Here is a 23,994-nt window from a genome sequence, read left to right as displayed (position 1 = left end):
AGCCAGTTTTTTTTCCTTTGCTTTTTCAAAGGGATCCCCAAAATTAGGGAAGTTAGGCAGCAGAAGGTTTACTGTGACCTGAGAAGGACCGGCATCCAATCACGGTGGTACACACACACACGCTCTCACTCATCTGAGCTACACGGCTACCAAGATGATCTCAGTTGCGCCGAGCTGGTACGGAACATATTGAACTCATCGACGGCGAATTGTCTCTCAGACAGGCTTTTCACCTCTGAGCTCCCTGACTGACAGTAATCAGCTAGGTAGTGAAACAGTCAGCTGCTTCTAAGCCTTAAACAGCTGCATCTCGGCGCTTCCACAGAGAGATGATTTGAAAGCCAAACATCGCCCATTGGGAACACCTTACTATCACTAGTTTAAGAGACTCTTAAGGTCTTGCAGAGGTGCCTGTCTAATAGCATGCGCTTTGCAAGCAATAGGTGTTTAGGCTGAGGCAGAATGCCTGTTAACAAAATGTTTTTCTAAAGGGGCCTCGCACTCTTTTCCAAGCAATGGTCACCATCCCCACCGAGTGTCACAATGTAGTCATGTCCTAGGACATCACCTGTTAGTCTCCATTTGTCTGCCACCAACACTTTAGGTTACGGGGTCACAACCGCACCCCAAAGACCAGAGGAGCCGTTGTCGTTCTGGCGGCGCAGATTGGGCTGAAGGTGGGGCGCTTGAATCTCGCTGTTGGAGGCCGTCTGAAACTGACCCAAGCCTTTCCCTTGAATTAAATGTAAATAAGAAATGAACCCCAGATGCATATGGAATCAATCACGTGTTTCCTTTGAGCCGTTTCAGAGACTGCTCCAGAGTTTACCTTGCACAGATGCGCAAAGATTAATGATGGGGGTGCACGCTTCCAGGCGTCTTACAACTGTAGGGACTGATTAGAGACAATTCGTAGCTTGTGCTCATTTCCCTCTATTCCCCGTGTTGCAGTGGTAGGATGACGTAAATTCCTGCTTCGACACGTAACGGCATTATAATCAAGTGCAGGAGCTGAGGGCTTTAGTTTTGTTTCGTTTTCCATGGCGTTCGTAAGCGCGCAAATCAAAGGCAATTCCTGCGTCTAACACGAATGTAAATGCTTTTGAAAGTGCAGTGTGGTGCAGCTTGTAAAATCCTTGTCCACATTTTTGGTTTGTTGATGTTTTTTCTGTCTGCCAAAGTTGCATTTTGACATCCGGACTGGGGGACTTTATCATTTGAACGTGAAGCCAGCCTTAAACCCTCTGAGGCGTGTCTGTCTGCCGGCACGAATCTTGTGAAAGGTATTTTTTTTAACGGAGAGCAACTTTAAAAAGGTTTCCGCAGCCAAATCGCAGTCCGTGTTTGATTATAGGAGGAATGCGGCGGCGGCGAGCTCGCATTTGTCGTGCTCGAGTGGTTAAGGCGATGGGCTCGAAATGCGTTGGGGCTTCCCCGCGTAGGTTCGAAACCTGCCGACTCCGGCGTCTGCCGCACGTCGCCTTGTGCCTGCGCGGCAGAGGCGAAGTGCCGCTTTTCCTTTCCTGGTACTATAACAACGCGAAATCGCTTGGACCCGCTGCCATGGAAATCAATTCTTCAGATAACTACACATTTTGCGTTCGCACCTCTGGTGCTCTACTTATGCCTTTGAAAACCTAATGAATAAAGCTGAAAGAACCGACACGATATGTAGGTGCTGGTAAAGCACGCAGTAAAGAACTGTTAACAGCAAGGGTTTCAGTGGGTTAACTGAGGAGAAGGCGTGATCGCTAATTGTTGACTTTTTATTTGGTGTTAGAAACACTCTTACTGTGCATGATGTGCAACAAATGTAGCCACAGAAATTGCATCACGCTTTCATGTATGCTATTGCAGACACCAACGTTGCCTAGATAGAAAACCGAAATAGCCGTGGGTTTGCTTGCTGGTCTGAAGGATCTCTCTTCGAATCTCTATCATTTGTCAATGGAAGTAAAAGGCGCTGCAATCTCATACGTTCAGAATCAAACCCGCAGCTATTGTTCGACTTTATTTCTTGACTAATTACAACTGAGTGTCGCATGAGCAGTTACATAAACTTGTCTGGTATATTTGAACACAAATGCCGTTCTTCAATTAAAACTAACAGTACATTGTCAGGGACATTCAGTTCTATACAAACAAGAGACAGACAAGAGAATATTTCTACCGTTCATGTGGACTACGTGTTGACTTACTGATCGGAATAATTGAAAGGTTCGGGCTCATAGCCGATGCAGTGCGTGCTAATTAGAACAGCAACGCTGAGCTCTCAGCACCGTACTGAGCCCAGGTGTTTTTCTAAAGCTCTCAGGTGCAGTTCATTTACATGAAGGAAATCTCTTACTGGGTACGATTACAATGCAGTAAGTAGCACAGACTACTTAGGGAGTAGCCCCATGCGTTTAAAAACGACCCGAGCCAGGCAGGAGTCGAACCTGCAATCTCCTGATCCGTAGTCAGACGCGTTATCCATTGCGCCACTGGCCCTGGTGTGACACTGCAGGACTGTAACCCAGTGAGATCAGCACTGCACCTAGTAAAATATTACCCCCGGTCCATTCTTTTCCAAAAGTGAGAAACACCTGTTTTCTACATTTTGTCTGTTTTAAAACCATATCTCTTTAAACCAAACCAAGAGTTTGTCTTTTGCACTGATATTCTGATTCATTTCGATTTCAAAGAAAAAAAAAACATTATCTTCCAAAGCATCATAAAATTGTCCATTCTTCCAGACTCTACTTCTCTCTTGTAGTAGTACAGCAGACCTTTCCAGGTGAGCAGATCACAGAGTCCGAAATATGCTTCCTCCATCAAGCAAAGTACCTGAACATGACTCTGTCTTCATAAAAGCGCCCCTGTAATAAAGAAATTAAATCCGAAATCAAGAGGGCAGTTGCCTACTGAAGTTCAAGAAGTCATCAATTTTAACCCAGCAACACATTAAAGGCTGCATCTATACAAGTACGATTCTAGAAATGCTCACCAGATTACGTTTTAAGAAGGAACTGTGCCTCAGGTTCCGCCGAGATCTTAACTCGGATGGCAGGATTCAGAGTCCGGAGTGTGGACTGATGGCGCACGGAGGGTCCATATACTGTGGATCCCTCAGTGATCTTCCGCGTGTTCAAACCGCCAGCGTGTGACTCCCCTGTCCCTGTGACCTCATTGCTCTGCTCTCGCCTCTGTGCAGCTGAGCCCGACTCATGGTAAAGTGGAAAAAAATATGCCCTCATCGTGGGATTTACTCTGGATCGAGGATAGATGTCACTTTTTTATCGTTGAACAGGATGTATGTGATGTGGCGACTAGGTTCAATATTGTATCCTTTTAAAAGATTAAGGACTGGGGTGAGCGTGATTTACCACCCTTTCAGCTAAGAACCCGACATGAGCACCGTTTAAGCTGCATAGACTCGGTCGTTTAACTCTTCTCCATTAGCAGGGTTAAGGTTAAAGAAAAAAAACATTGCTGACTTCTTTTTTTTTGCCAGCCGCTAGCGCTGATTAGCAATGTTTGTATTTCATGTTTTGCAAGTTCCATCCATTTTAAGAAAAACAAGTCGCGTTAAAGACAGGAAATGAATACTTGCATTTCATTAAGTCTAGCCGTAGGCGGTTGTCTGTAAGGACCAGTTCTGTTCGAGAAGACAGAACAAAGAAGGCACCACTGGGATTCGGACTCAGGATCTCCTGTTTAAGAGACAAGCGCTTTAACCAACTAAGCAACGGCGCCCCGGTAGTGTTGTCCTTTTGCAGCCACTTGGACACACCACTCAGACACATCTGCATTCGGTGTGTGCTCCGCCTGCTCGCTGAGCAAGTTGCCACCTTTACATACAATAGCAACATCGACACCAAGAGAAAGGATGACAAATGGCTTTTATCTGGAACTTTTCATGTCCAAGGAGCTCAATGTGCTTTCTGTGTACAACAGGGCCACTGAACTCCACAATGGCCACTGAACCACAGCAGTGGCTTGCTGGCTTGACATCTCCCAAGGAAAATGTTGAAATCGCATGTGGAACAGGAAAAGGACCCTTGAGTACGAGGGAAAAAAAAGAAAAAGATCATCTGGAGCGCGCCAACCCATGTCTGGACAGCCCAGTTTCATCGACGAGGTGGCCGAGTGGTTAAGGCGATGGACTGCTAATCCATTGTGCTCTGCACACATGGGTTCGAATCCCATCCTCGTCGCTCTCTACGTTTGACGTTGGCTCTCCTTTTGTTTGCTCCAGTACTAGAGCCTTACATTTTCTAGCGGTGGCTGAACATGGTATAGTAGGCTAACGTTGGTATCGAGCAGTGGTAGTAACAGTATTTACGTGCCGCTGCTGCCAAGTGGCTCTGGGTTGAGACCGCGTTTTCACTTACTTGCAGCACAAACGGAGAAAGCGATTTTTGACAGTCTCTCGAGAGACTGCGCTAGGTGTTTAGGGATAGACTTTGTCAGTTCCCCCTGGGATGATGGCCTCTCAAATAGTTTGTGATTCCTCTAGACGTTTATACAGTAGAAGCCTGCTTCGTGGCTTAAATCCAAGCTAAGGAAACGAGTTAGAGGTCTGATGCAGAACTGCGAATTCAATGAAGGGGAACACTACAGTACATTGCACTGTATGTGTGAGGAAAGCTGCCCCCTTCTGTTCCTTGTCGACCGAACAGAGGACTGTAAAGGATACCGCCAAGAAACTTTAGGATGCTGGTTGGAATCCAGCTCCAAAGAAGCCCCTTTGGGTGTTATGTAATCAAAAAGTAAGAACAGAGAATCTCCCTTTGATCAAAAGCGCAACAGAACTGTTTTCCATGGAGCAGGTTTCAGACCCGTAGACCTGTTTTATTTGTAGGGCAGGGCGCATTCCCAAACGCGAATCTCCTGTTTTAGAAATGCTTTGGGCGGCGTGAAGTGAAAATAAGAAGTGGGCTCCAGATGCACATGGAAGCAATCAAGTGTTTCATCCGAGCTGTTTCAAAGACTGCTCAACAGCTTTCCTTTTACAGAGGCCCAACGATTAATGATGGGGGTGCACCCTTCAATGTGCCTTACGACTCTAGGGAGTGATTGAGACGATTCGTAGCGTGTGTTCATTTCCCTCTATTCCCCATGTTGCAGTGGTAAGATGACGTAAATTCCTGCTTCGACACGTAACGGCGTTATAATCAAGTACAGGAGCTGAGGGCTTTTGTTTTGTTTCGTTTTCTATGGCGTTCGTAAGCGCGCAAAACAAAGACAATTCCTGCGTCTAACACGAATGTAAATGCTTTTGAAAGTGCAGTGTGGTGCAGCTTGTAAAATCCTTGTCCACATTTGTGGTTTGTTGATGTTTTTTCTGTCTGCCAAAGTTGCATTTTGACATCCGGACGGGGAGACTTTATCATTTGAACGTGAAGCCAGCCTTAAACCCTCTGAGGCGTGTCTGTCTGCCGGCATGTATCTTGTGAAAGGTTTTTTTTTTAACAGAGAGCGACTTTAAAAAGGTTTCCGCAGCCACCTCGCACTCCGTGTTAGATTATAGGAGGAATGCGGCGGCGGCGAGCTCGCTGTAGTCGTGGCCGAGTAGTTAAGGCGATGGATTTGAAATCCATTGGGGACTCCCCGCTCAGGTTCGAATCCTGCTGACTACGGCGTCTGCCGCACGTCACCTTGTGCCTGTGCGGCAAAGGCGAAGTGCCGCTTCTCCTTTCCTGGTACTATAAAAATGCTACATCGCTTGGTCCTGCTTCCATGGAAAGCAGTTCTTCAGGTAATTCTACTCTCTTACCAAAGCTGTTAGGTTCCTTTCCGTGGTGAGATGGGTTGTCATGCAACGCTGCCACATAGTGCCGACAGACAAGTGTGTTGCGGGAGAAGAGAAACGTGTTTGAAGATTTAAGAGTGTCTTAGGTGGAGCCAAAATCAAGTGTCACAAATGCAAGTGGGAAGATTTCCAATGTTTAATATGGTCAAAATAAGCGGAAGTTACCAGCTGGTCCGGCACAGTCTGCCATGCTTTTGTCATATACTGTAAAGTGGTGTGGAACTGGGTGTCGAACTGGAGCCTCACCATTTGCATATGTGAGGCTCCAGTTATACATCGAGTGTCACATTAACTGACAAAAATGAAGAGAGTTAAAGCACCTGGAGAGGTTTTCTTACAACTTTTGAGCTGACACAGTTTTGGAAAATGTTTCCTTCACGGTGCACTGAACAACATAGGCAGCCAAGAGTCTCCAAAACAAAACAGAATGGACAGATAGGAGAAAATTCCCACTCGTCCTGAAGTTCCCAAAATCCAGCACTGAGCGTAAACAAAGTGTCTAAGTAGCGTGGGAATGCTAACCCTAACCCTAGCTGGAGTTTGAGCAATCCGGCACTGAGCGTAAGAAGATGAGTCAAAGTAACGTCTAATCGGATTAGTTTCCTTAGAGCTGGTTCAGAGTTTGCTCAAGAGTTTACCTTTCACAGATGCGCAAAGAAGAATGTTGGGGGTGCACGCTTCAAGGCGCCTTACAGCTGTAGGGAGTGATTCGAGACGATTCGTGGCGTGTGCTCGTTCCCATATACCGTACGACCCGGGGTGCAGTGCTAGGATGACGTACAATACCGCTTGGGCACGTAACGGCGTTATATGCAAGTGCAGGACGTGAGGGTTTTCGTTTGTTCGTTTTGTTTTGCTCTGCTTTGCTTTGTTTTGCTTTCCATCGCGTTGGTAAGAGCGTAAATAAAAAGGCGATTCCTGTGTCTACCACTAATGTAAGAGCTATTTCAAGTGCGACGTGGTGCGGCTTTTCAAATGCTTGTGGGCATTTCTCTGTTGTTGATTCTTTTTTTGTGTGTAACAAAGTGGCATTTTCATGTCCGGACGGGGAGACTTTATCATTCCGACATGAAGCCACCCTGAAGTCCTCTGAGGCGTGTCTGTCTGCAAGGCTTGTATTTTGGAAATGTTTTTTTGAAACGGAGAACGACTTTGAAATAGGCTTCCGCCGGCGCCTCGCGATCCAGGTAAGATTGTAGCAAGAACGCAGCGGCAGTGGGGCTTGCTGTAGTCGTGGCTGAGTGGTTAAGGCAATGGACTAGAAATCCATTGGGGTCTCCCCGCACAGGTTCCAATCCCGCCGACTACGTTGTCCGCTTTCGGTCGGTGTGTTTCGGCACAAGCAAAGAAGCGCGCCTCTTTGCTGTTCCTGGTGGTTTTAAAACGCCCAATCGCTTGTACCCACTGCCTTAGAAATAAGTTCTTCAGCGTCCACAAATGGCATTTTGCAGCTGGAAGCAGATGTCGACGCGTTTTGCACAGAGCACCAAAAAAGCGTCTTTTTTGAAGGCCCAGGCACTGAGCATTGGTGGTTCAGTGGTAAAATTCTCGCCTGCCACGCGGGAGGCTCGGGTTCGATTCCCGGCCAATGCAGTGGCTTTTGCAGCGAGCGGCTCCATCACTTGCATCCCCTTGCAACTCGCAACTGAAAACCCACTGAAGCTAAGCAGGTGTGAGCCAGGTCAGTACCTGGATGAGGATGAGCTACAGGGAAAAACAAAGCTTCCAGCTGGAAGCGGTGTTAATGGTGCCGGCGGGGGGGCGCTCACCCTGAGGTCTGTGCGGGTCCCAATGCCCCAGTATAGTGACGGAGATGCTGTGTTGTAAAAGGGCGCTGTCTTTTGGATGAGATGTAAAACCGAGGTCACAGCGCTCTGTGGTCATTCAAAATGACCACCAAAACCTTTGACAAAAGCTCTTGGTAATTGATGGTCTTCAATAATGCTTCTCCTTTAGGTACATTTTAAATCAGCTGAAAAATGCTGTGAAATGGGGGGGCACTTCAGGCCAGTGTAGGATTTGGGTTACAAGAACCATGAAACTGCACGAGAAAGCCCGTACACTGATTACACGGCTTTCTATTCAAAGGAGGACAAAAGAAATTCCCTGAGTTTGATTTTTTGCAGCACAGAGAGGAGCACTGTCGTGAGGCTGGTTAGCTCAGTTGGTTAGAGCGTGGTGCTAATAACGCCAAGGTCGCGGGTTTGAGCCCTGTACGGGCCAGGTCTAGGTCCAGGTCCCTGTTTGTGAAACAGGCAAATGACTGTCTCAGGGGCCCATTCCTCATTCTCAAGACACATGTATGCAGTATGTACACCGTGCATTGAGCAATAGGGACTGAATACACCACAGGTAAGGTTAGAAGTCATTCTGAGGTGCCACATGTGAGGGATACAGCTAGGCATCCGAAATGTAGGGTTTGAGACCCTTCAGGAGTACTGCATCCTTTGAGACAGACCCGTGCATGTTAAACAAATGATCATTTCTTTCGGCATTAGGGACTAAATATACTAAACATATGATGCTAAAATGTTATTTTCACATATATTAATGTAATAAATGATTGCTTATGCTTTAGAAACAAATCTAATTAAAATAAAAGCTTAAGTTTTGTATTTATCTTGTACCATAGAACATGATTTTCTTTGTATTTCAAGCCCACAAAGTGTCCAAATGACGCACTACATGATATAAGGAAGATTATCACATGCATATCGGTATTATCTTTCTTATGAAAATGCATTCCTTTCATTACCTTTTACTTTTTAAAATGAACTCAAATTGAGTATAATGTAATAATTTAAGTAGAATAGATTCTAATAATATAATGATCCAGTGTTTTGCACTACTTCACTGCTTCACTGCTCTATGCCATCTGGAAATAAATCCTCAGACTGCTTACTGCCCTGGGCATGTACCAATAAATTAAAGGAGCACATCTCTTTATCACTGCGTTGAAGCAGGAGACACACAGTCTCTGCAAACACATCCTAGATACAGTGTTCCAGCACCTTTGACCTCATCCAGAACATATCATTTCTTGAAAGGGATTGCTGTCCGAATGCACATCTGAATCCCAAGCAGAATCTCTAGTAAAATACGATCATTTGTGAAACAGGCAAATGACTGTCTCAGGGGCCCATTCCTCATTGTCAGACACATGTATGGAATGCTTTCACCGTGCATTGAGCAATAGGGATTAAAAACACCGCAGGTAAGGTTAGATGTCATGTTCTATGATCATTTCTTTCAGCATTAGGGACTAAATATACTAAACGTATGATGCTAAAATGTTATTTTTACATATATTAATGTAATAAATGATTGCTTATGCTTTATAAACAAATCTAATTAAAATAAAAGCTTAAGTTTTGTATTTATCTTGTACCATAGAACATGATTTGCTTTGTATTTCAAGCCCTAAAAGTGTCCAAATGTTCTATGATCATTTCTTTCAGCATTAGGGACTAAATATACCAAACGTATGATGCTAAAATCCTGAAAAAAGGATGTGCTCCATCTCGTCAGTAGATTGGATTCCAAAACTGATTTGGGTCAATATACATTACCTTTGAAATTAAAGTACAGTCTACTGTAGGGAACCATCAACTTAGAAAGCATTGGCCTTCCCTGGGGGTCAGGTAGGTGCAAAAGATAAACCTTTATCCTATCTTTATCTTAAGATAAGTGGCCAAGCAGTATTTTTCCAAGTTTCACCAAGCACATCATGTTGCCATAGTAGACAAAGTTCTATAAAATGTTAAATAACTTTTAAAAAAAGCATCTTGGTCTTACAGTACTGTACAAGGTGAATTAAACTGTCCCTGGTAATAAAAAGTAATTAGAAGCATCTCAGAAACTTTATCTCTAGAAACATTAGCTGTTTTATATCATGTAATTTAGTGTGATGTTGTCAGAATTCAAGGACATTATCACACACAGAAATTGGTTCAGTTAAATCTAAAAAACACAGCTAAACATGGGTTTAAATGTAACAGAAGTCTTACCTCTTGTCAAAAGATTTAATTCAAGAAGCGATGTAATAAATGATTGCTTATGCTTTATAAAGAAATCTAATTAAAATAAAAGCTTAAGTTTTGTATTTATCTTGTACCATAGAACATGATTTTCTTTGTATTTGAAGCCCACAAAGTGTCCAAATGATGCACTACATGATATAAGGAAGATTATCACATGCATATCGGTATTATCTTTCTTATGAAAATGCATTCCTTTCATTACCTTTTACTTTTTAAAATGAACTCAAATTGTGTATAATGTAATAATTTAAGTAGAATAGATTCAGGTAGGAAATATAGAGTCATGATGTTTATGGCTGACATCATTTCACATGGGTGAATTTTAAGCTAAGAAATAAAAACATTTACAATGAAGATACCATTGCTTAATTTTAAATGCCTTTAAAAAATAAATACCTCCTGAGAATAATTTGCCACTCCCAGATCCTTGGTAAGGTACTGTTTGAATCCAATCAGGAGAGGAGCATCCAGGGAGTGCTTTCTATAGAGTCCAGCTTGGGCCACTCTCTTCCGGCCTGCTGATACTTTTTAACTACTCAGGGCCTGTAAGGATATAAAACACCGGTTTAAACATTTTATACCTATAAGACAAATTAGAATTTTAGTAAAAAATTGATACATCTGAAAAATAAAAAGTCTTACTGCTGATAGAGTTCTTCAGAGCTCACATCTTCCCCTTCCTTATCCGCTTCTGTTTCAGTTTCTAGAGCAGCCTCTGGCATCTCTTCCTCCTGGACAGCGGCCTCTTGCTCAGGGCCGCTGGAATGCAGGTAGATTCTTTTCAACATGCTTTTACATAATATGTTGTAACAATGATTTCAAAAAGAAACTACAGAAGCCTTACAGATTAAAAATATCTCACCTTGCCAATGTGTCTTCAGGCTTCCCATGTACAAAAAGGCCCAAGGACTCTAGCAGTCTTACAACCACTATCCTGTTTGCCTCACCAGACACGATCTCTATTCTGTGGTAATCCACGATGACCCCGTTCTTCAGGTGATTCATCATGTCCTCCCTCGCCTGTTGAGAGGCCATCCTGATGTTTTCTGCCGTGGCGTGCTTCATACACGCCCTCTTCAAGTGAGCAGGAAGCTGATCAAGAGTATTCAGGCACATCTTGCACACCAGGGGAATCCTCGCGGGTTTCCTTTGAAAATAAATAATACCATCTGTGTATAGAAACAAGCTAAGACTGATTTCTTAAATTATCCTTAATTTTCTCTCTCATAGTTTGAGCATAATGATTTTATTGCATTTATATAAGAATTGCTCATTGCTCCTAAATAAATAATGGTTTCATAAAAAAGTGAACACTTGGTCTCAGTCACAGACTTTCCAATAGAAGCCATTGTGGAGTTCAGCAACTGCAGGTCCTAGAAGTGGGGAAGGAATTTTAAAAGAGAAATTGAATTACAATACAGAAGGAATGGCTGAGGGATCACTGAAATATATATATACAAATTCCAAAGACTGAGTCCATATAGAAACAACTACCTTTCATTTTCAGTATAAGAAAAAAAAAACATTATCTTCCAAAGCATCATAAAATTGTCCCTTCTTCCAGACTCTACTTCTCTCTTTTAGTAGTATAGCAGACCTTTCCAGGTGAGCAGATCACAGAGTCCGAAATGAGCTTCCTCCATCAAGCAAAGTACCTGAACATGACTCTGTCTTCATAAAAGCGCCCCTGTAATAAAGAAATTAAATCCGAAATCAAGAGGGCAGTTGCCTACTGAAATACAAGAAGTCATCAATTTTAACCTAGCAACACATTAAAGGCTGCATCTATACAAGTACGATTCTAGAAATGCTCACCAGATTACGTTTTAAGAAGGAACTGCGCCTCAGGTTCCGCCGAGATCTTAACTCGGATGGCAGGATTCAGAGTCCGGAGTGCGGACTGATGGCGCACGGAGAGTCCATATACTGTGGATCCCTCAGTGATCTTCCGCGTATTCAAACCGCCAGCGTGTGACTCCCCTGTCCCCGTGACCTCATTGCTCTGCTCTCTCCTCTGTGCAGCTGAGCCCGACTCACGGTAAAATGGAAAAAAATATGCCCGCGACGTGAGATTTATTCTGGAGCGAGCCAGTGTTGCGCATAGCTGCCTTCAAAGCAGTTAACCCAGGTTCGATTCCCGGCCAACGCAGTTACGAATGTTTTCAAATGCTGTCATGAGCCTTGGATTGTGACTAGCAAAGCGAAGCCTTTTGAAAGAGCTAAAGCACTGCAAAACGGAATTGAAGGAGAATCTTACAGGGGATTCTGAGCAGTGTCTGCATACATGCAGTCAGATAAAGGTGCTGAAAGCTTGAGCTACTCTCAATGTCATGCTGCCCTTCCCCGGAGTAAATCTGTTACATTGAAAGAATGCTTCTGGCAGGTTCAAAAAGAGACCCTTGTTAATTGGAGAAATCAATGATTTCGAATGAATTCTGTATGCGTTAAAAGACAGCTATACACAGAAAACATGCAGGACACTGCTCATGATGTTTCCCGAGCAGAAACACAGTGCGTTTTTCCAAGCCATTTGACAAAGCCCACCCACTGAAAACTGCAGCAGATCGTGTAAAGACGTTCAACTTTGTAACTACTGCACGCACAGGAAGCAGAATAAATCCCTCTTTTCAAACTGTCAAAGGTTTGCTTTGCGAACGCTGCAGGACATCGCACAATCTCTTTTGAATGGGGACAAACGATTTCTTATGGGGCGCAGTAAGTACAGACGTTTAAAATGCTCCACTCATGCCGACGATGCAGCATGAAGAAGCGCAACCTAACGTTTGACAGACAAAAGCCAGGCGCCGCTACGAGCAATATGAAATCATACTGACAAGCACACGGCGTTTCGCGCTGACACAAAAGTAATCTCGACAGACGCTGTTCTCTGCATAAAGCTGAAAGAGCTAAAGAGCGTTTCTGTTGACACGTAACAAGCTCGTTTCTTTCTACCATGATATCACCGTGACCAAATCTGTCTTTAAACACCTTGCTCAGTCTCTGACGAGACTGTCAAAAATTGCTTTCGCCGATTGTATTGCAAACCGGCGGAAGCGGGGTATTGGGAAAAGTTTTCAACTAGCAATAATCGCGCCTCGGCTAAACCTCACAGGCTACGATACTGCCACCGCGCAAAGCTGACGGGGATCCTATGGAAATCGTTATCGATCGTCTCATGGCATGTCGTTGCTATAACGCTTCATATTTGTCGTCTTCTTCTTCTAGCTTGAGGTTTTGAAGAATTTCATGACAGACAAGGGCTCCGTTGGGAACAAAGGGCGTTGTGAGAAAACCGTTGCTTATTTTCAGCAGCAGAAATACAACCCTTTAAATACAAGATGACAGAACAATGACGAAGGGCATGCCGGGAGGAACTCATGCACTACAGAGGAAAGGGGGCGGGCACGTACAGTTCACATTCAAGCCACAAGTACTCGTCTTGGATGTTGCACAAACAAATCCTAACGTCTTGAAAGCATTGCAGCATGTTTGTGTCCCACTTCCCGTGGCTGCGGGACGACTGACACGAACGGACAAACACAATCTGTGGCGTTTAGCGTGACATAGTCTTGCAGGCATCGTGCTGTCTCACTGCAATACTATACCGCTGGAGGAAACAGTCCATCTGGCCATGAAACTCATTTGAACGTCTAGCTACAGCAACTAACAATATCATGATTTATTCAGGATGTGTGGAATCAGCACGTCCCGGAGACAGCTTCCGAAATCGTGAGCATTCTCTGGTGGTAGGGGCGTTCAAGATGGCGCTCAGGTGGGAGGTAAAGTTTAGTGGTTGGGGAGTTTTTTTGAGTTTTTCATGACCTGAATGTTAATTTTTGCTTTTTTTGACTACAGAAAAATAAGGACTTAACACTAGTTGTATAAAACTTCAGTTATAATTGAAAGAAAAAAAAACGATTTTTTTTTAGGTTTAAAAAGTCCGATATGAGTAACACTGGGAAAAGAAAAGAGAGTGCTGGGTCTTTGAAGGAGAACTCTAAGATACCTCAATCGTATATGTATTGTACTACGAAAAAATCGATGGCAACTAAAGGGAAAAGTGAAGCAGCTGCAGGGGCAGCAAGAGGGCGGAGGTGCCGCGCGCCCGGCCGACGTGTTGGACCGGTGCGCTTTATGTGCTGAAATAAACACGCGACAGCCCCGAAATGTTTCCAGAGTGCTGTGCACTGAAGACTTGCCTGGTGCTCCTCCGTGCAGATTGTTTGTCCTCCTCCAGTGCGGGACGAGCCAACACAAGGGAGCGCATTCGCCAACATCCAGGCACGCAATGCGATTTGGAAAGCAGCTCCTTTCCAAAGAGTTGCACACGAACGATCCTTCAGTCCCGCTCGGGGGGCACGGAGCCCCCGCCACACACAGCTTCAAGTAGCGAGTCAGGGGCTGGGGCTTTTGCTTGCGGCCATACCACCCTGAACACGCCCGATCTCGTCTGATCTCGGAAGCTAAGCAGGGTTGGGCCTGGTTAGTACTTGGATGGGAGACTGCCTGGGAATACCAGGTGCTGTAAGCTTTTGCTCTCCCGGCCAGCAGGGGTCACCGTTGGTGCTGTAGGCTTTGGGAGGAAAACCTGCAGGATGGAAAGGTGATCTATAGCCTCATCTCTAGAGATGTTTTGTTGCTGTGGCATGTGTGTGACCCATATTCAAAAAAAAAAAAACCGTCTGTAAAACGAATATCGAAGCTGCCTCTAAATCTGCAAATGAAGATGAGTCGATAAACCACTCGTTTTTCGTATAACTAGACATATATTCATTTGTTACCGATTTCATTCATTGAGCACGGATACAATAGAGGTACAGCCATTCACTGTTTGACATGTCTGCACTGGTACAGAACCGAGCAATCAGAAAACGGGTGAAACTGTCTTTAGACTCAGCATACAGTACCGAGGCCCCCCATGACCAAATAAAGGCTAACCTCGATAATCAGCCTAAAGAACGCAGACTACAGCAAAACGACTGACTTTGAAAAGGGAATGAACGTCCGGAAGGAGTAGTGGAACTAGCTTGAGATGCTTCTCCGGACCCCTAACTAAAAGCCAGTGAGAACCAGCAGCGGCGTCCACTCCTGTCGAACCGCGATCCTTCCGCAGCCACGCAGCTCGTGGTGTCCTAACCCTCCCGTATCTGATTTTGGACCAAGCACATCAGGGGAGAGCGCGAACGCAGTCCCCCACTACCAGAAATTATGCAGTCGAGATTCCCACATTTGGGGAATTCGCAGGGGTCAGCACAGCCGGAGTGCAATGGCCGAGCCTCGCCCTGGGTGAACCTCCTTCTTGATCAAGGTATCTCCCCTGCCAGGTAAGTATGAGTTAAACAGGCCCCTGCAAGCGGCCCGCACCCACAGCACAAATCGCGCAGCCTAGGCCACCTCCTCGCCCCGCACGCCACCGCCTCCTGCTGGGCCCACTCTTTCACACACTCACACGCCACACTAACACTCAAAAGTGTGGGCAAAACGAGAAAACGAGCGCGCCGTTTCCTACACATCTGCAGTCGCCGTTGCGCATTCGCAGCATGTCCCGGGATGCAATTCGGCCTCATTTGCATAACTCCAGACCAGCAGATCGCCACGCAAGCTCGCGACGTGCGCCTGCCACACACCGAACAAACCTTTTCAGCAATTTCCAAAAAACGGGCCTGCTCGCCTGCCCACAAGGCTGTCTCTTACCTGCTCTCCAGAGCCTGCTGCCTTCTGTGCTTTTCTCTCGGCACCGCTGCAGTGCACACAACTCCTGCAGCGGGAGGGGGGGAGAAAGTTCCCGCGCTCCGCCGCAGGGAAGGCTCGCTCCGTGCGCACACGTCCTTTCGATGCCAGTCCAACAAGTGCTCCGCATTAGCTGCGTCGGGGCTCCGGCGTGTCGCACCTCACCTCACCTCGCACTGCCCCCTCCTTGAATGTCTGCCGCTGGGCATGCCCCGCTCTCCTCCGCCTTATCTTATCGCGTGTGAGCACCGACAATGGCCACAATGCCGGGGAATGGCACCTGTAAAGTGTTAATTGGGGCACAGGAACAGCCCGTCTCGTCTCGGGGGGGCCGGCTTCAGAGACAATACAGCAAACACAGCGGGGCGGGGGAAGAAGACGACACCACACATGCGGGTACATTCAGCTCCGGCGGGAACGAGACTTTGTCGGTCTTTTCAAGTGCCGAGAGCCGAGCAATCCTTCACTTGTATCGTTTCTCCCCGGTGACTAGATCTGGCCCTGCGACTCTCGACTGGGCTCACCCCCGGGGCAGCCCAGCAGGTGTGAGCCTGGCCGGCACCCGGATGGGAGATTCCCCCCCGGAAAAGCTCCGGTTGCTGCTGCTCCTGCAAGAGGTGTGACTGGGACCAGTAGGGAGCGCTCACCCTGCGGGCTGTGTGGCTCTCTTACGCCCCAGCCTCCTGATGGCGACACTCTGCTGCACAAACAGGCGCCGTCCTTCGGGGGAGGCGTCAAACTGAGGTCCCGACCCTCCTTGGCCATTAGGAAACCCCAGGGCGTCTCTCAAATAGAGACGCCGGGGGTGTCCCTCTGGTGTTAGTGCTCCCCTTTACCCATCAGTCGGGGTCTCCTCCTAATCCCCGTCTCACCTGTAACAATCAATGACGAGGCCCCCCTGTCCGTGAGATTTAGTACTCGCGCAAGAGACCGGGGGCAGAGCGCGAACGCGGTCCCCCGCCCCCCACAAAGTGCGCGCTCCGGGTTCCCTCTCGGGGCCCTGCAACACAGCGGAAGGGCAGCGAGAAGGAGCCTCTTGCTCTGACGCCGCAAGAACGTCAGAGCAAGAGAACATAACAACATGCACCGTTTTCCTCTCTCTCTGTGTCAGAGGCTGCAAGTTGATCTTCTCAAGTGCAGGAACTTTCCCTCTTTTTGCCTCAAACACATCCACGCATTGTTCAAACAGAGGATAGGTAGCAAATACAACCTCAAATGCTTTCTGACCTGGGAGAGCGAAGATGAAATCCAAGTGCCGAGGTTCAAAGCCAAGCTCCTTCTGTAACACTTTTCTGCTGAACTGCATACGATCCATGAAGAGGTCATCCAAAAGCTCAAAACGTACAGCATTCTTGCGGGATCCAAAGGTTGCCATTTCAAAAACTGCAAAACAAACACTGCTTCCACAAAACAAGAAAACAATCCAAATACTCCACCTACAGGCTGATCAAGGTATGTCCTCTGCCAGGTAAGTATCAGCTGATAAACCAGCTGACAGGCTCTGTTGCAGCCTCTGTTCCAGCGGTTGTCCAACGGGCGTTGTCCCGGCGTCCTCTGGCTACCGGCCTACCAGTCGAGGTGCAGGTCGGAGTAGGACGGGCGGAGGAATCTGACTGCGGCGCGCAGGGCAGTCCTTGCTCCGAGGGGATCTACCAGCAGTCCGGCTGGCTGGTAGAAAGTCTCTATGCACAGAGTGTGACCGCGAGTCCTCACAAGTCACTCTTGTGCCTGGGAAGAAGCTGGTTCGTTCCCGGTCCAGCACTGCTTCTGAATAAGCTATTCAGGTTGTCGACGAGGGTCCAACTGTAGGGTCCAACTGTCCAACACAAACACAATCTGTGGCGTTTAGCGTGACATAGTCTTGCAGGCATCGTGCTGTCTCACTGCAATACTATACCGCTGGAGGAAACAGTCCATCTGGCCATGAAACTCATTTGAACATCTAGCTACAGCAACTAACAATATCATGATTTATTCAGGATGTGTGGAATCAGCACGTCAAGGAGACAGCTTCCGAAATCGTGAGCATTCTCTGGTGGTGTCCTGCTGGGATCCTGTGGGCGTGTGTTGGTGGTATAGTGGTGAGTGAAGCCTTTTGAAAGAGGTAAAGCACTGCACAACGGAATTGAGGGAGAATCTTACAGGGGATTCTGAGCGGTGTCTAAATAAATAAATTCTTCAGCGTCCGCGGAAGGCATTTTGCAACTGGAAGCAGATGTCGACGCGTTTTGCACAGAGCACCAAAAAAGCGTATTTTTTGAAAACCCAGGCAACAAGCATTGGTGGTTCAGTGGTAGAATTCTCGCCTGCCACGCGGGAGGCTCGGGTTTGATTCCCGGCCAATGCAGTGGCTTCTGCAGCGAGCGGCTCCATCACTTGCATCCCCTTGCAACTCACAACTGAAAACTCACTGAAGCTAAGCAGGTGTGAGCCAGGTCAGTACCCGGATGAGGGTGAGCTACAGGGAAAAACAAAGCTTCCAGCTGGAAGCGGTGTTAATGGTGCCGGCGGAGGGCGCTCACCCTGAGGTCTGTGCGGGTCCCAATGCCCCAGTATAGTGACGGAGATGCTGTTGTAAAAGGGCGCTGTCTCTTGGATGAGATGTAAAACCGAGGTCACAGCGCTCTGTGGTCATTAAAAATGACCACCAAAACCTTTGACAAAAGCTCTTGGTAATTGATGGTCTTCAATAATGCTTCTCCTTTAGGTACATTTTAAATCAGCTGAAAAATGCTGTGAAATGGGGGGGCACTTCAGAACAGTGTAGGATTTGGGTTACAAGAACCATGAAACTGCACGAGAAAGCCCGTACACTGATATACACGGCTTTCTATTCAAAGGAGGGCAAAAGAAATTCCCTGAGTTCGATTTTTTGCAGCACAGAGAGGAGCACTGTCGTGAGGCCGGTTAGCTCAGTTGGTTAGAGCGTGGCGCTAATAACGCCAAGGTCCTTTTCTCCTCTCTTACCAAAGCTGTTAGGTTCCTTTCCGTGGTGAGATGGGTTGTCATGCAACGCTGCCACATAGTGCCGACAGACAAGAGTGTTGCAGGAGAAGAGAAAAGTGTTTGAAGATTTAAGAGTGTCTTAGGTGGAGCCAAAATCAAGTGTCACAAATGCAAGTGGGAGGATTTCCAATGTTTAATATGGTAAAAATAAGCGGAAATTATCTGCCGGTCCGGCACAGTCTGCCATGCTTTTGTCATATACTGTAAAGTGGTGTCGAACTGGGTGTCGAACTGGAGCCTCACCATTTGCATATGTGAGGCTCCAGTTATACATCGAGTGTCACATTAAATGACAAAAATGAAGAGAGTTAAAGCAGCTGGAGAGGTTTTCTTACAACTTTTGAGCTGACACAGTTTTGGAAAATGTTTCCTTCACGCTGCACTGAACAACATAGGCAGCCAAGAGTCTCCAAAACAAAACAGAATTGACAGATAGGAGAAAATTCCCACTCGTCCTGAAGTTCCCAAAATCCAGCACTGAGCATAAACAAAGTGTCTAAGTAGCGTGGGAATGCTAACCCTAACCCTAGCTGGAGTTTGAGCAATCCAGCACTGAGCGTAAAAAGATGAGTCAAAGTAACATCTAATCGGATTTGTTTCCTTAGAGCTGGTTCAGAGTTTGCTCAAGAGTTTACCTTTCACAGATGCGCAAAGAAGAATGTTGGGGGTGCACGCTTCAAGGCGCCTTACAGCTGTAGGGAGTGATTCGAGACGATTCGTGGCGTGTGCTCGTTCCCATATACCGTACGCCCCGGGGTGCAGTGCTAGGATGACGTATAATACCGCTTGGGCACGTAACGGCGTTTTATGCAAGTGCGGGACGTGAGGGTTTTCATTTGTTCGTTTTGTTTTGCTCTGCTTTGCTTTGTTTTGCTTTCCATCGCTTTGTTTTGCTTTCCATTTGTTTTTCTTTTGAAACATTTCCATGTTTCAAAAGAACACGTACTGAAAACTCATCACCACTATGTCGTAAATGAGCACCGCGATCGCTTGTTGTCATGCGTCCTTACTTGGGAAATGCAGAAGCAAAAACTGCCCTCTCTCAGCCACCGAAACGTGTGCGGCTCGCCTTGCACTCTCTGCGCCTCGCATATTTATGGAGCTGTCTGCTCTTCTTTCTGTTGAAGTACGCAAGTTACGGGGCGTACAGCAGACTATGATGTGCTCAATGACAGCTTTCAAGATTTGAAAACTATGAGCTTGATGGCTCAAGTCGAACGAATGTGGTTGTTACGCAATTGATGATCAAACGCACATATTCTAACGATTCGTGAGAGTATGTTCTAAAGGTCCCTGGCTCGATCCCGGGTTTCGGCATTTTGTTTCATCGCTCCCTTTGTTCCTCTCTCCAGCGCCCCCTGCCTAAAATGACACGTCCCTTTCTCAGCCCGAAACGCAAGCGATACACCAGCAACAAACCATACAGGTTTCCGTAGTGTAGTGGTTATCACGTTTGCCTAACATGCGAAAGGTCCCAGGTTCGAGACTGGGTGCAAACAGCCTCTTCTTGCACGCTCCTGCACTTCACAGAGGTCTTGAACCACCAGTCATTTGTTCCCAATGTATTTCCGGTGCCTTCATGCACTCTTGTACCAAACGCACGTTTTTTCTGTACCTGGAGCCGATCATTTGCAATTGGGCTGTCCCGACAGACCAAGACGAGCTCTGTCGGCTCAAAAGCAGCGCAACACCTGCGAGAACAACAGAAAGATTAGTACCCAGCGGGGGCCTCTTAGTGAGCCCAAGATCTAATCAAGAATCGACTCCAGCAACAGGGCTGGGCGCATTGTTCCATACTCCAACCACTCTTGGTGTAAACAGGTCCCTCCTGGTCTCTGCATGAAATGCACTTTCCTGCGTTTTCTTTGGTGTAACTGGCTTCCCCTGCATGGGCGAATGTGAAGAAGATCCTTAGTAAGTCATTGAAGAAACCCGAGAAGAGGTCGGAGTGGCCTCTGTCGTTCATCAACGATCCAGTCAGGCAGTACTCCTCTGTAAAGCGCCGTTCGTTCACATCGATTGGCTTTTTTTTGCCTTCATTCATGCAAGTAGTAAAAGCAGACGCCCCTATTCTGCCGTGACCTGGATTTGAACCAGGGTTGTTGCGGCCACAACGCAAAGTACTGACCACTATAAGATCACGGCGAGTTACCGATACACACGTGGCAGGGCGGAAAAGGCTGTGCTCTCTTCGTGTGACATAATTCGGAAAAGTCCTGACGTTGCATTTCAACTGAGTCCCAGTATACATCGACCCTTCGACACTCTGAGTGACAACTCTCTTGCGTGTTTTCTCATATTTATGTAGTTTGCTTGCATGATGCCGGGAACAGCAGGGTTGTTCGCTGCCATATGGTCTAGTGGTTAGGATTCCTGGTTTTCACCCACGTGGCCCTGGTTCGACTCCCGGTATGGAAACGTGTCAGTTTTGCCTCCTGCTTTCCAAAAGATCAGCACCGTGTACGAAGGAGCCGTTCCAGTTTGAAAAAAACAGTAAAATGTTTGAGTGCCTATAGAGTTTCTATTTTTATTTTCTTGAGAAAAGTTGATACCATTTCCTGGAAAAATCTGTAGGGGGGCGTCTGAAATTCTGAGCGGGGGTGATATTTCGGTTGAAACGGAGCTGTACGGTGCAGCTACCCAAATGAAATCTCGCAGCTATGCCATTGATTAGTGCTTCATGATAGAAGATATCGACTAGCAATCTGGTATTTGCGATGAAGTTCAGTTTCACATTTTTCGTCACTCTCACTGGAGAGTATTGCCTGGAGCGAAAAGTACCATAAGCGTTCATTTTTGCAGCTACATGGACGTTCTGAATCGTTAAGAAAAAATGTTGTAAAACCAACAGAAAGCACAGAGTGCTATAACTAGTCCTAGTTATATAACGATTTTAAGTATAATGATAAACTACTGCAAGGAATCAGCCCACCTGAGCAAACAGGATCGTAATGTTGACACTCAATAACGACACTGATCTGTGCAGTTCCTGGACGGATAGCCCTCCTGCCCATCAAACAGACTGAGTGACTGTTCGTGTCATTTAGTGTTGTCTGACCTTTGACAAAGTACAACTATTTTTTTAGGGCGCAAATTAAGTTAGGTAAATCTTTTTGCCCAAAACTGAAGGGGCAACATTCCCCCCTCCCCCCGTGATGCCAGGCCTGTCCCCATCCTATTCCATAATGTCATTATATATAATACCATACAACAGTGACCGATCCTTACTAACTACATGCGTTAAAATTGCACATCAGCTCATAGCAGGGGGCACATAGCCGCGATGTATTATCAATGTTATATTTCAACCATAATATCGACAACATTAATAAACGCATACGTTGAGAAAATATCGAACCCAGCATATTTTCCGGTTATATACCACAATGCATTGCTAGTATTCGTTGGTCACCATTTTGGACACGTTTTTCAAACGTAGAAGTATATCCGCAAATATCTCAGCAATCCTCTTTTGACGAGTAAGTATGAACAATAATAATACTATCTGAATACATACAGATCTTTCTTAATATTATTTTGATTAAAATAGTACGTGAATAAGCAAAAAATGGCACATAAAATAGTGTGAATGGGGAAGATGACACAAAATCGTTTTGCCGTTTCTCTATTCTTATTCTATGTTGTACTTTCAAACTTTGGGTACTCTTTAATTAGGACAGACTTTATTGCTCAACTGCTATGATGCAAGCCAAATTTTATACATTTATTTCAGTTTTGAGCTTAGTAAACCGTTCACTTTTTAGATTATACTAAAGAAGATATTAATCATCATTTATTTGGGAAGTAATATTATATAATTTTCTCCTAGCTGCGGTGCTGAAGTCCCACCCTACATCAACAGAAAAAGAAATAAAGGAGCATGCAATGTGTTACTTGAAGAATGCATATGCAAGGCAGGGGGCCAGGAGATCTGGACACTGAAAATAATAGGTTTTTGGTTCTAACTGTTAGGACAATTAGACAGGGTTTGCAAATAGTGGAAAAAAATCATCTTAACTTCCATTGTAATATTTTTTTTTCTTGGATATATAGAAGTTGTACATTTTAAAATGTATATTTGAATCAAAATGTGGTTTTGAGTTAGTGTGTTAATGTAATTAGTTTTGTGTTTGTCATTACTATACTGTATATTGCCATGTTACCAGAATTTGTAGCTGAAGTTTAAGACTAGTTGTGTTTTTTATGATTATTGCCCATATGTTGATTGTTGATTGATTGTATACAATGTATAATTTGAAATACATATGTTTCAGGTGTGAATGTGTATTTTCAGAATACATTTCTAAATCTAATCATTGGCTTGGTTTACTTGTTTCTACACCTATAAAATCTATCTTTGATGTATAATAGACCTCTTCCCATATACGTATAATAGACCTCTAAAGTTATGCGTATAATAGACCTCTAACCATATACGTATAATAGACCTCTAAAGTTATCCGTATAATAGACCTCTAACCATATACGTATAACAGACCTCTAACCATATACGTATAATAGACCTCTAAAGTTATACGTATAATAGACCTCTAACCATATACGTATAATAGTCCTCTAAAGTTATCCGTATAATAGACCTCTAAAGTTGTCCGGAACTCCAACCATATATGTATAATAGTCCTCTAAATTTATCCGTATAATAGAACTCCAACCATTTATGTATAATGAACGTCTAAACATAGACGTATAATTGACGTATAACTTTAGACGTATATTAGAATTTCATTCTAGACGAATTGTAGACCACATTTAGACGTATAAGGTATGCGTTTAATAGACGTATATTATACGTCTTTGCCCACCGGGTGGGCTCCAGATGCACATGGAAGCAATCAAGTGTTTCATCCGAGCTGTTTCAAAGACTGCCCAAGAGCTTTCCTTTCACAGAGGCGCAACGATTAATGATGGGGGTGCACCCTTCAATGCGCCTTACGACTCTAGGGAGTGATTGAGATGATTCGTAGCGTGTGCTCATTTCCCTCTATTCCCCGTGTTGCAGTGGTAGGATGACGTAAATTCCTGCTTCGACACGTAACGGCATTATAATCAAGTGCAGGAGCTGAGGGCTTTAGTTTTGTTTCGTTTTCCATGGCGTTCGTAAGCGCGCAAATCAAAGGCAAGTCCTGCGTCTAACACGAACGTAAATGCTTTTGAAAGTGCAGTGTGGTGCAGCTTGTAAAATCCTTGTCCACATTTGTGGTTTGTTGATGTTTGTTCTGTCTGCCAAAGTTGCATTTTGACATCCGGACGGGGGGACTTTATCATTTGAACGTGAAGCCAGCCTTAAACCCTCTGAGGCGTGTCTGTCTGCCGGCACGTATCTTGTGAAAGGTATTTTTTTTTAAACGGAGAGCAACTTTAAAAAGGTATCCGCAGCCACCTCGCAGTCCGTGTTTGATTATA

The 23,994-nt window shown here is 45.5% G+C and overlaps 6 non-coding genes across 6 annotated transcripts; 3 read left to right on the top strand and 3 right to left on the bottom strand.

The window, feature by feature from the left end:
* Nucleotides 1-2,417: 2,417 nt before the first annotated feature.
* On the bottom strand, nt 2,418-2,490 carry trnar-acg (transfer RNA arginine (anticodon ACG)). Its single transcript has one exon. It is a non-coding gene; the product is annotated as a tRNA-Arg (tRNA).
* A 1,624-nt stretch (nt 2,491-4,114) lies between these two features.
* Nucleotides 4,115-4,196, top strand: trnas-gcu (transfer RNA serine (anticodon GCU)). Its single transcript has one exon. It is a non-coding gene; the product is annotated as a tRNA-Ser (tRNA).
* Nucleotides 4,197-7,316: 3,120 nt separating this feature from the next.
* trnag-gcc (transfer RNA glycine (anticodon GCC)) lies at nt 7,317-7,387 on the top strand. The gene has a single exon. It is a non-coding gene; the product is annotated as a tRNA-Gly (tRNA).
* Nucleotides 7,388-12,831: 5,444 nt separating this feature from the next.
* LOC138230203 (U4 spliceosomal RNA) lies at nt 12,832-12,973 on the bottom strand. Its single transcript, XR_011186238.1, has one exon. It is a non-coding gene; the product is annotated as a U4 spliceosomal RNA (small nuclear RNA).
* A 1,273-nt stretch (nt 12,974-14,246) lies between these two features.
* On the top strand, nt 14,247-14,365 carry LOC138230179 (5S ribosomal RNA). Its single transcript, XR_011186215.1, has one exon. It is a non-coding gene; the product is annotated as a 5S ribosomal RNA (ribosomal RNA).
* A 637-nt stretch (nt 14,366-15,002) lies between these two features.
* Nucleotides 15,003-15,166, bottom strand: LOC138230108 (U1 spliceosomal RNA). Its single transcript, XR_011186153.1, has one exon. It is a non-coding gene; the product is annotated as a U1 spliceosomal RNA (small nuclear RNA).
* Nucleotides 15,167-23,994: the final 8,828 nt, after the last annotated feature.

The sequence above is a fragment of the Lepisosteus oculatus genome, unplaced genomic scaffold, assembly GCF_040954835.1.
Source record: "Lepisosteus oculatus isolate fLepOcu1 unplaced genomic scaffold, fLepOcu1.hap2 HAP2_SCAFFOLD_48, whole genome shotgun sequence".
Taxonomy (NCBI): domain Eukaryota; kingdom Metazoa; phylum Chordata; class Actinopteri; order Semionotiformes; family Lepisosteidae; genus Lepisosteus; species Lepisosteus oculatus.
Note: the sequence above shows the minus strand (reverse complement) of the source record. Positions and strands in the feature narration are given on the sequence as shown.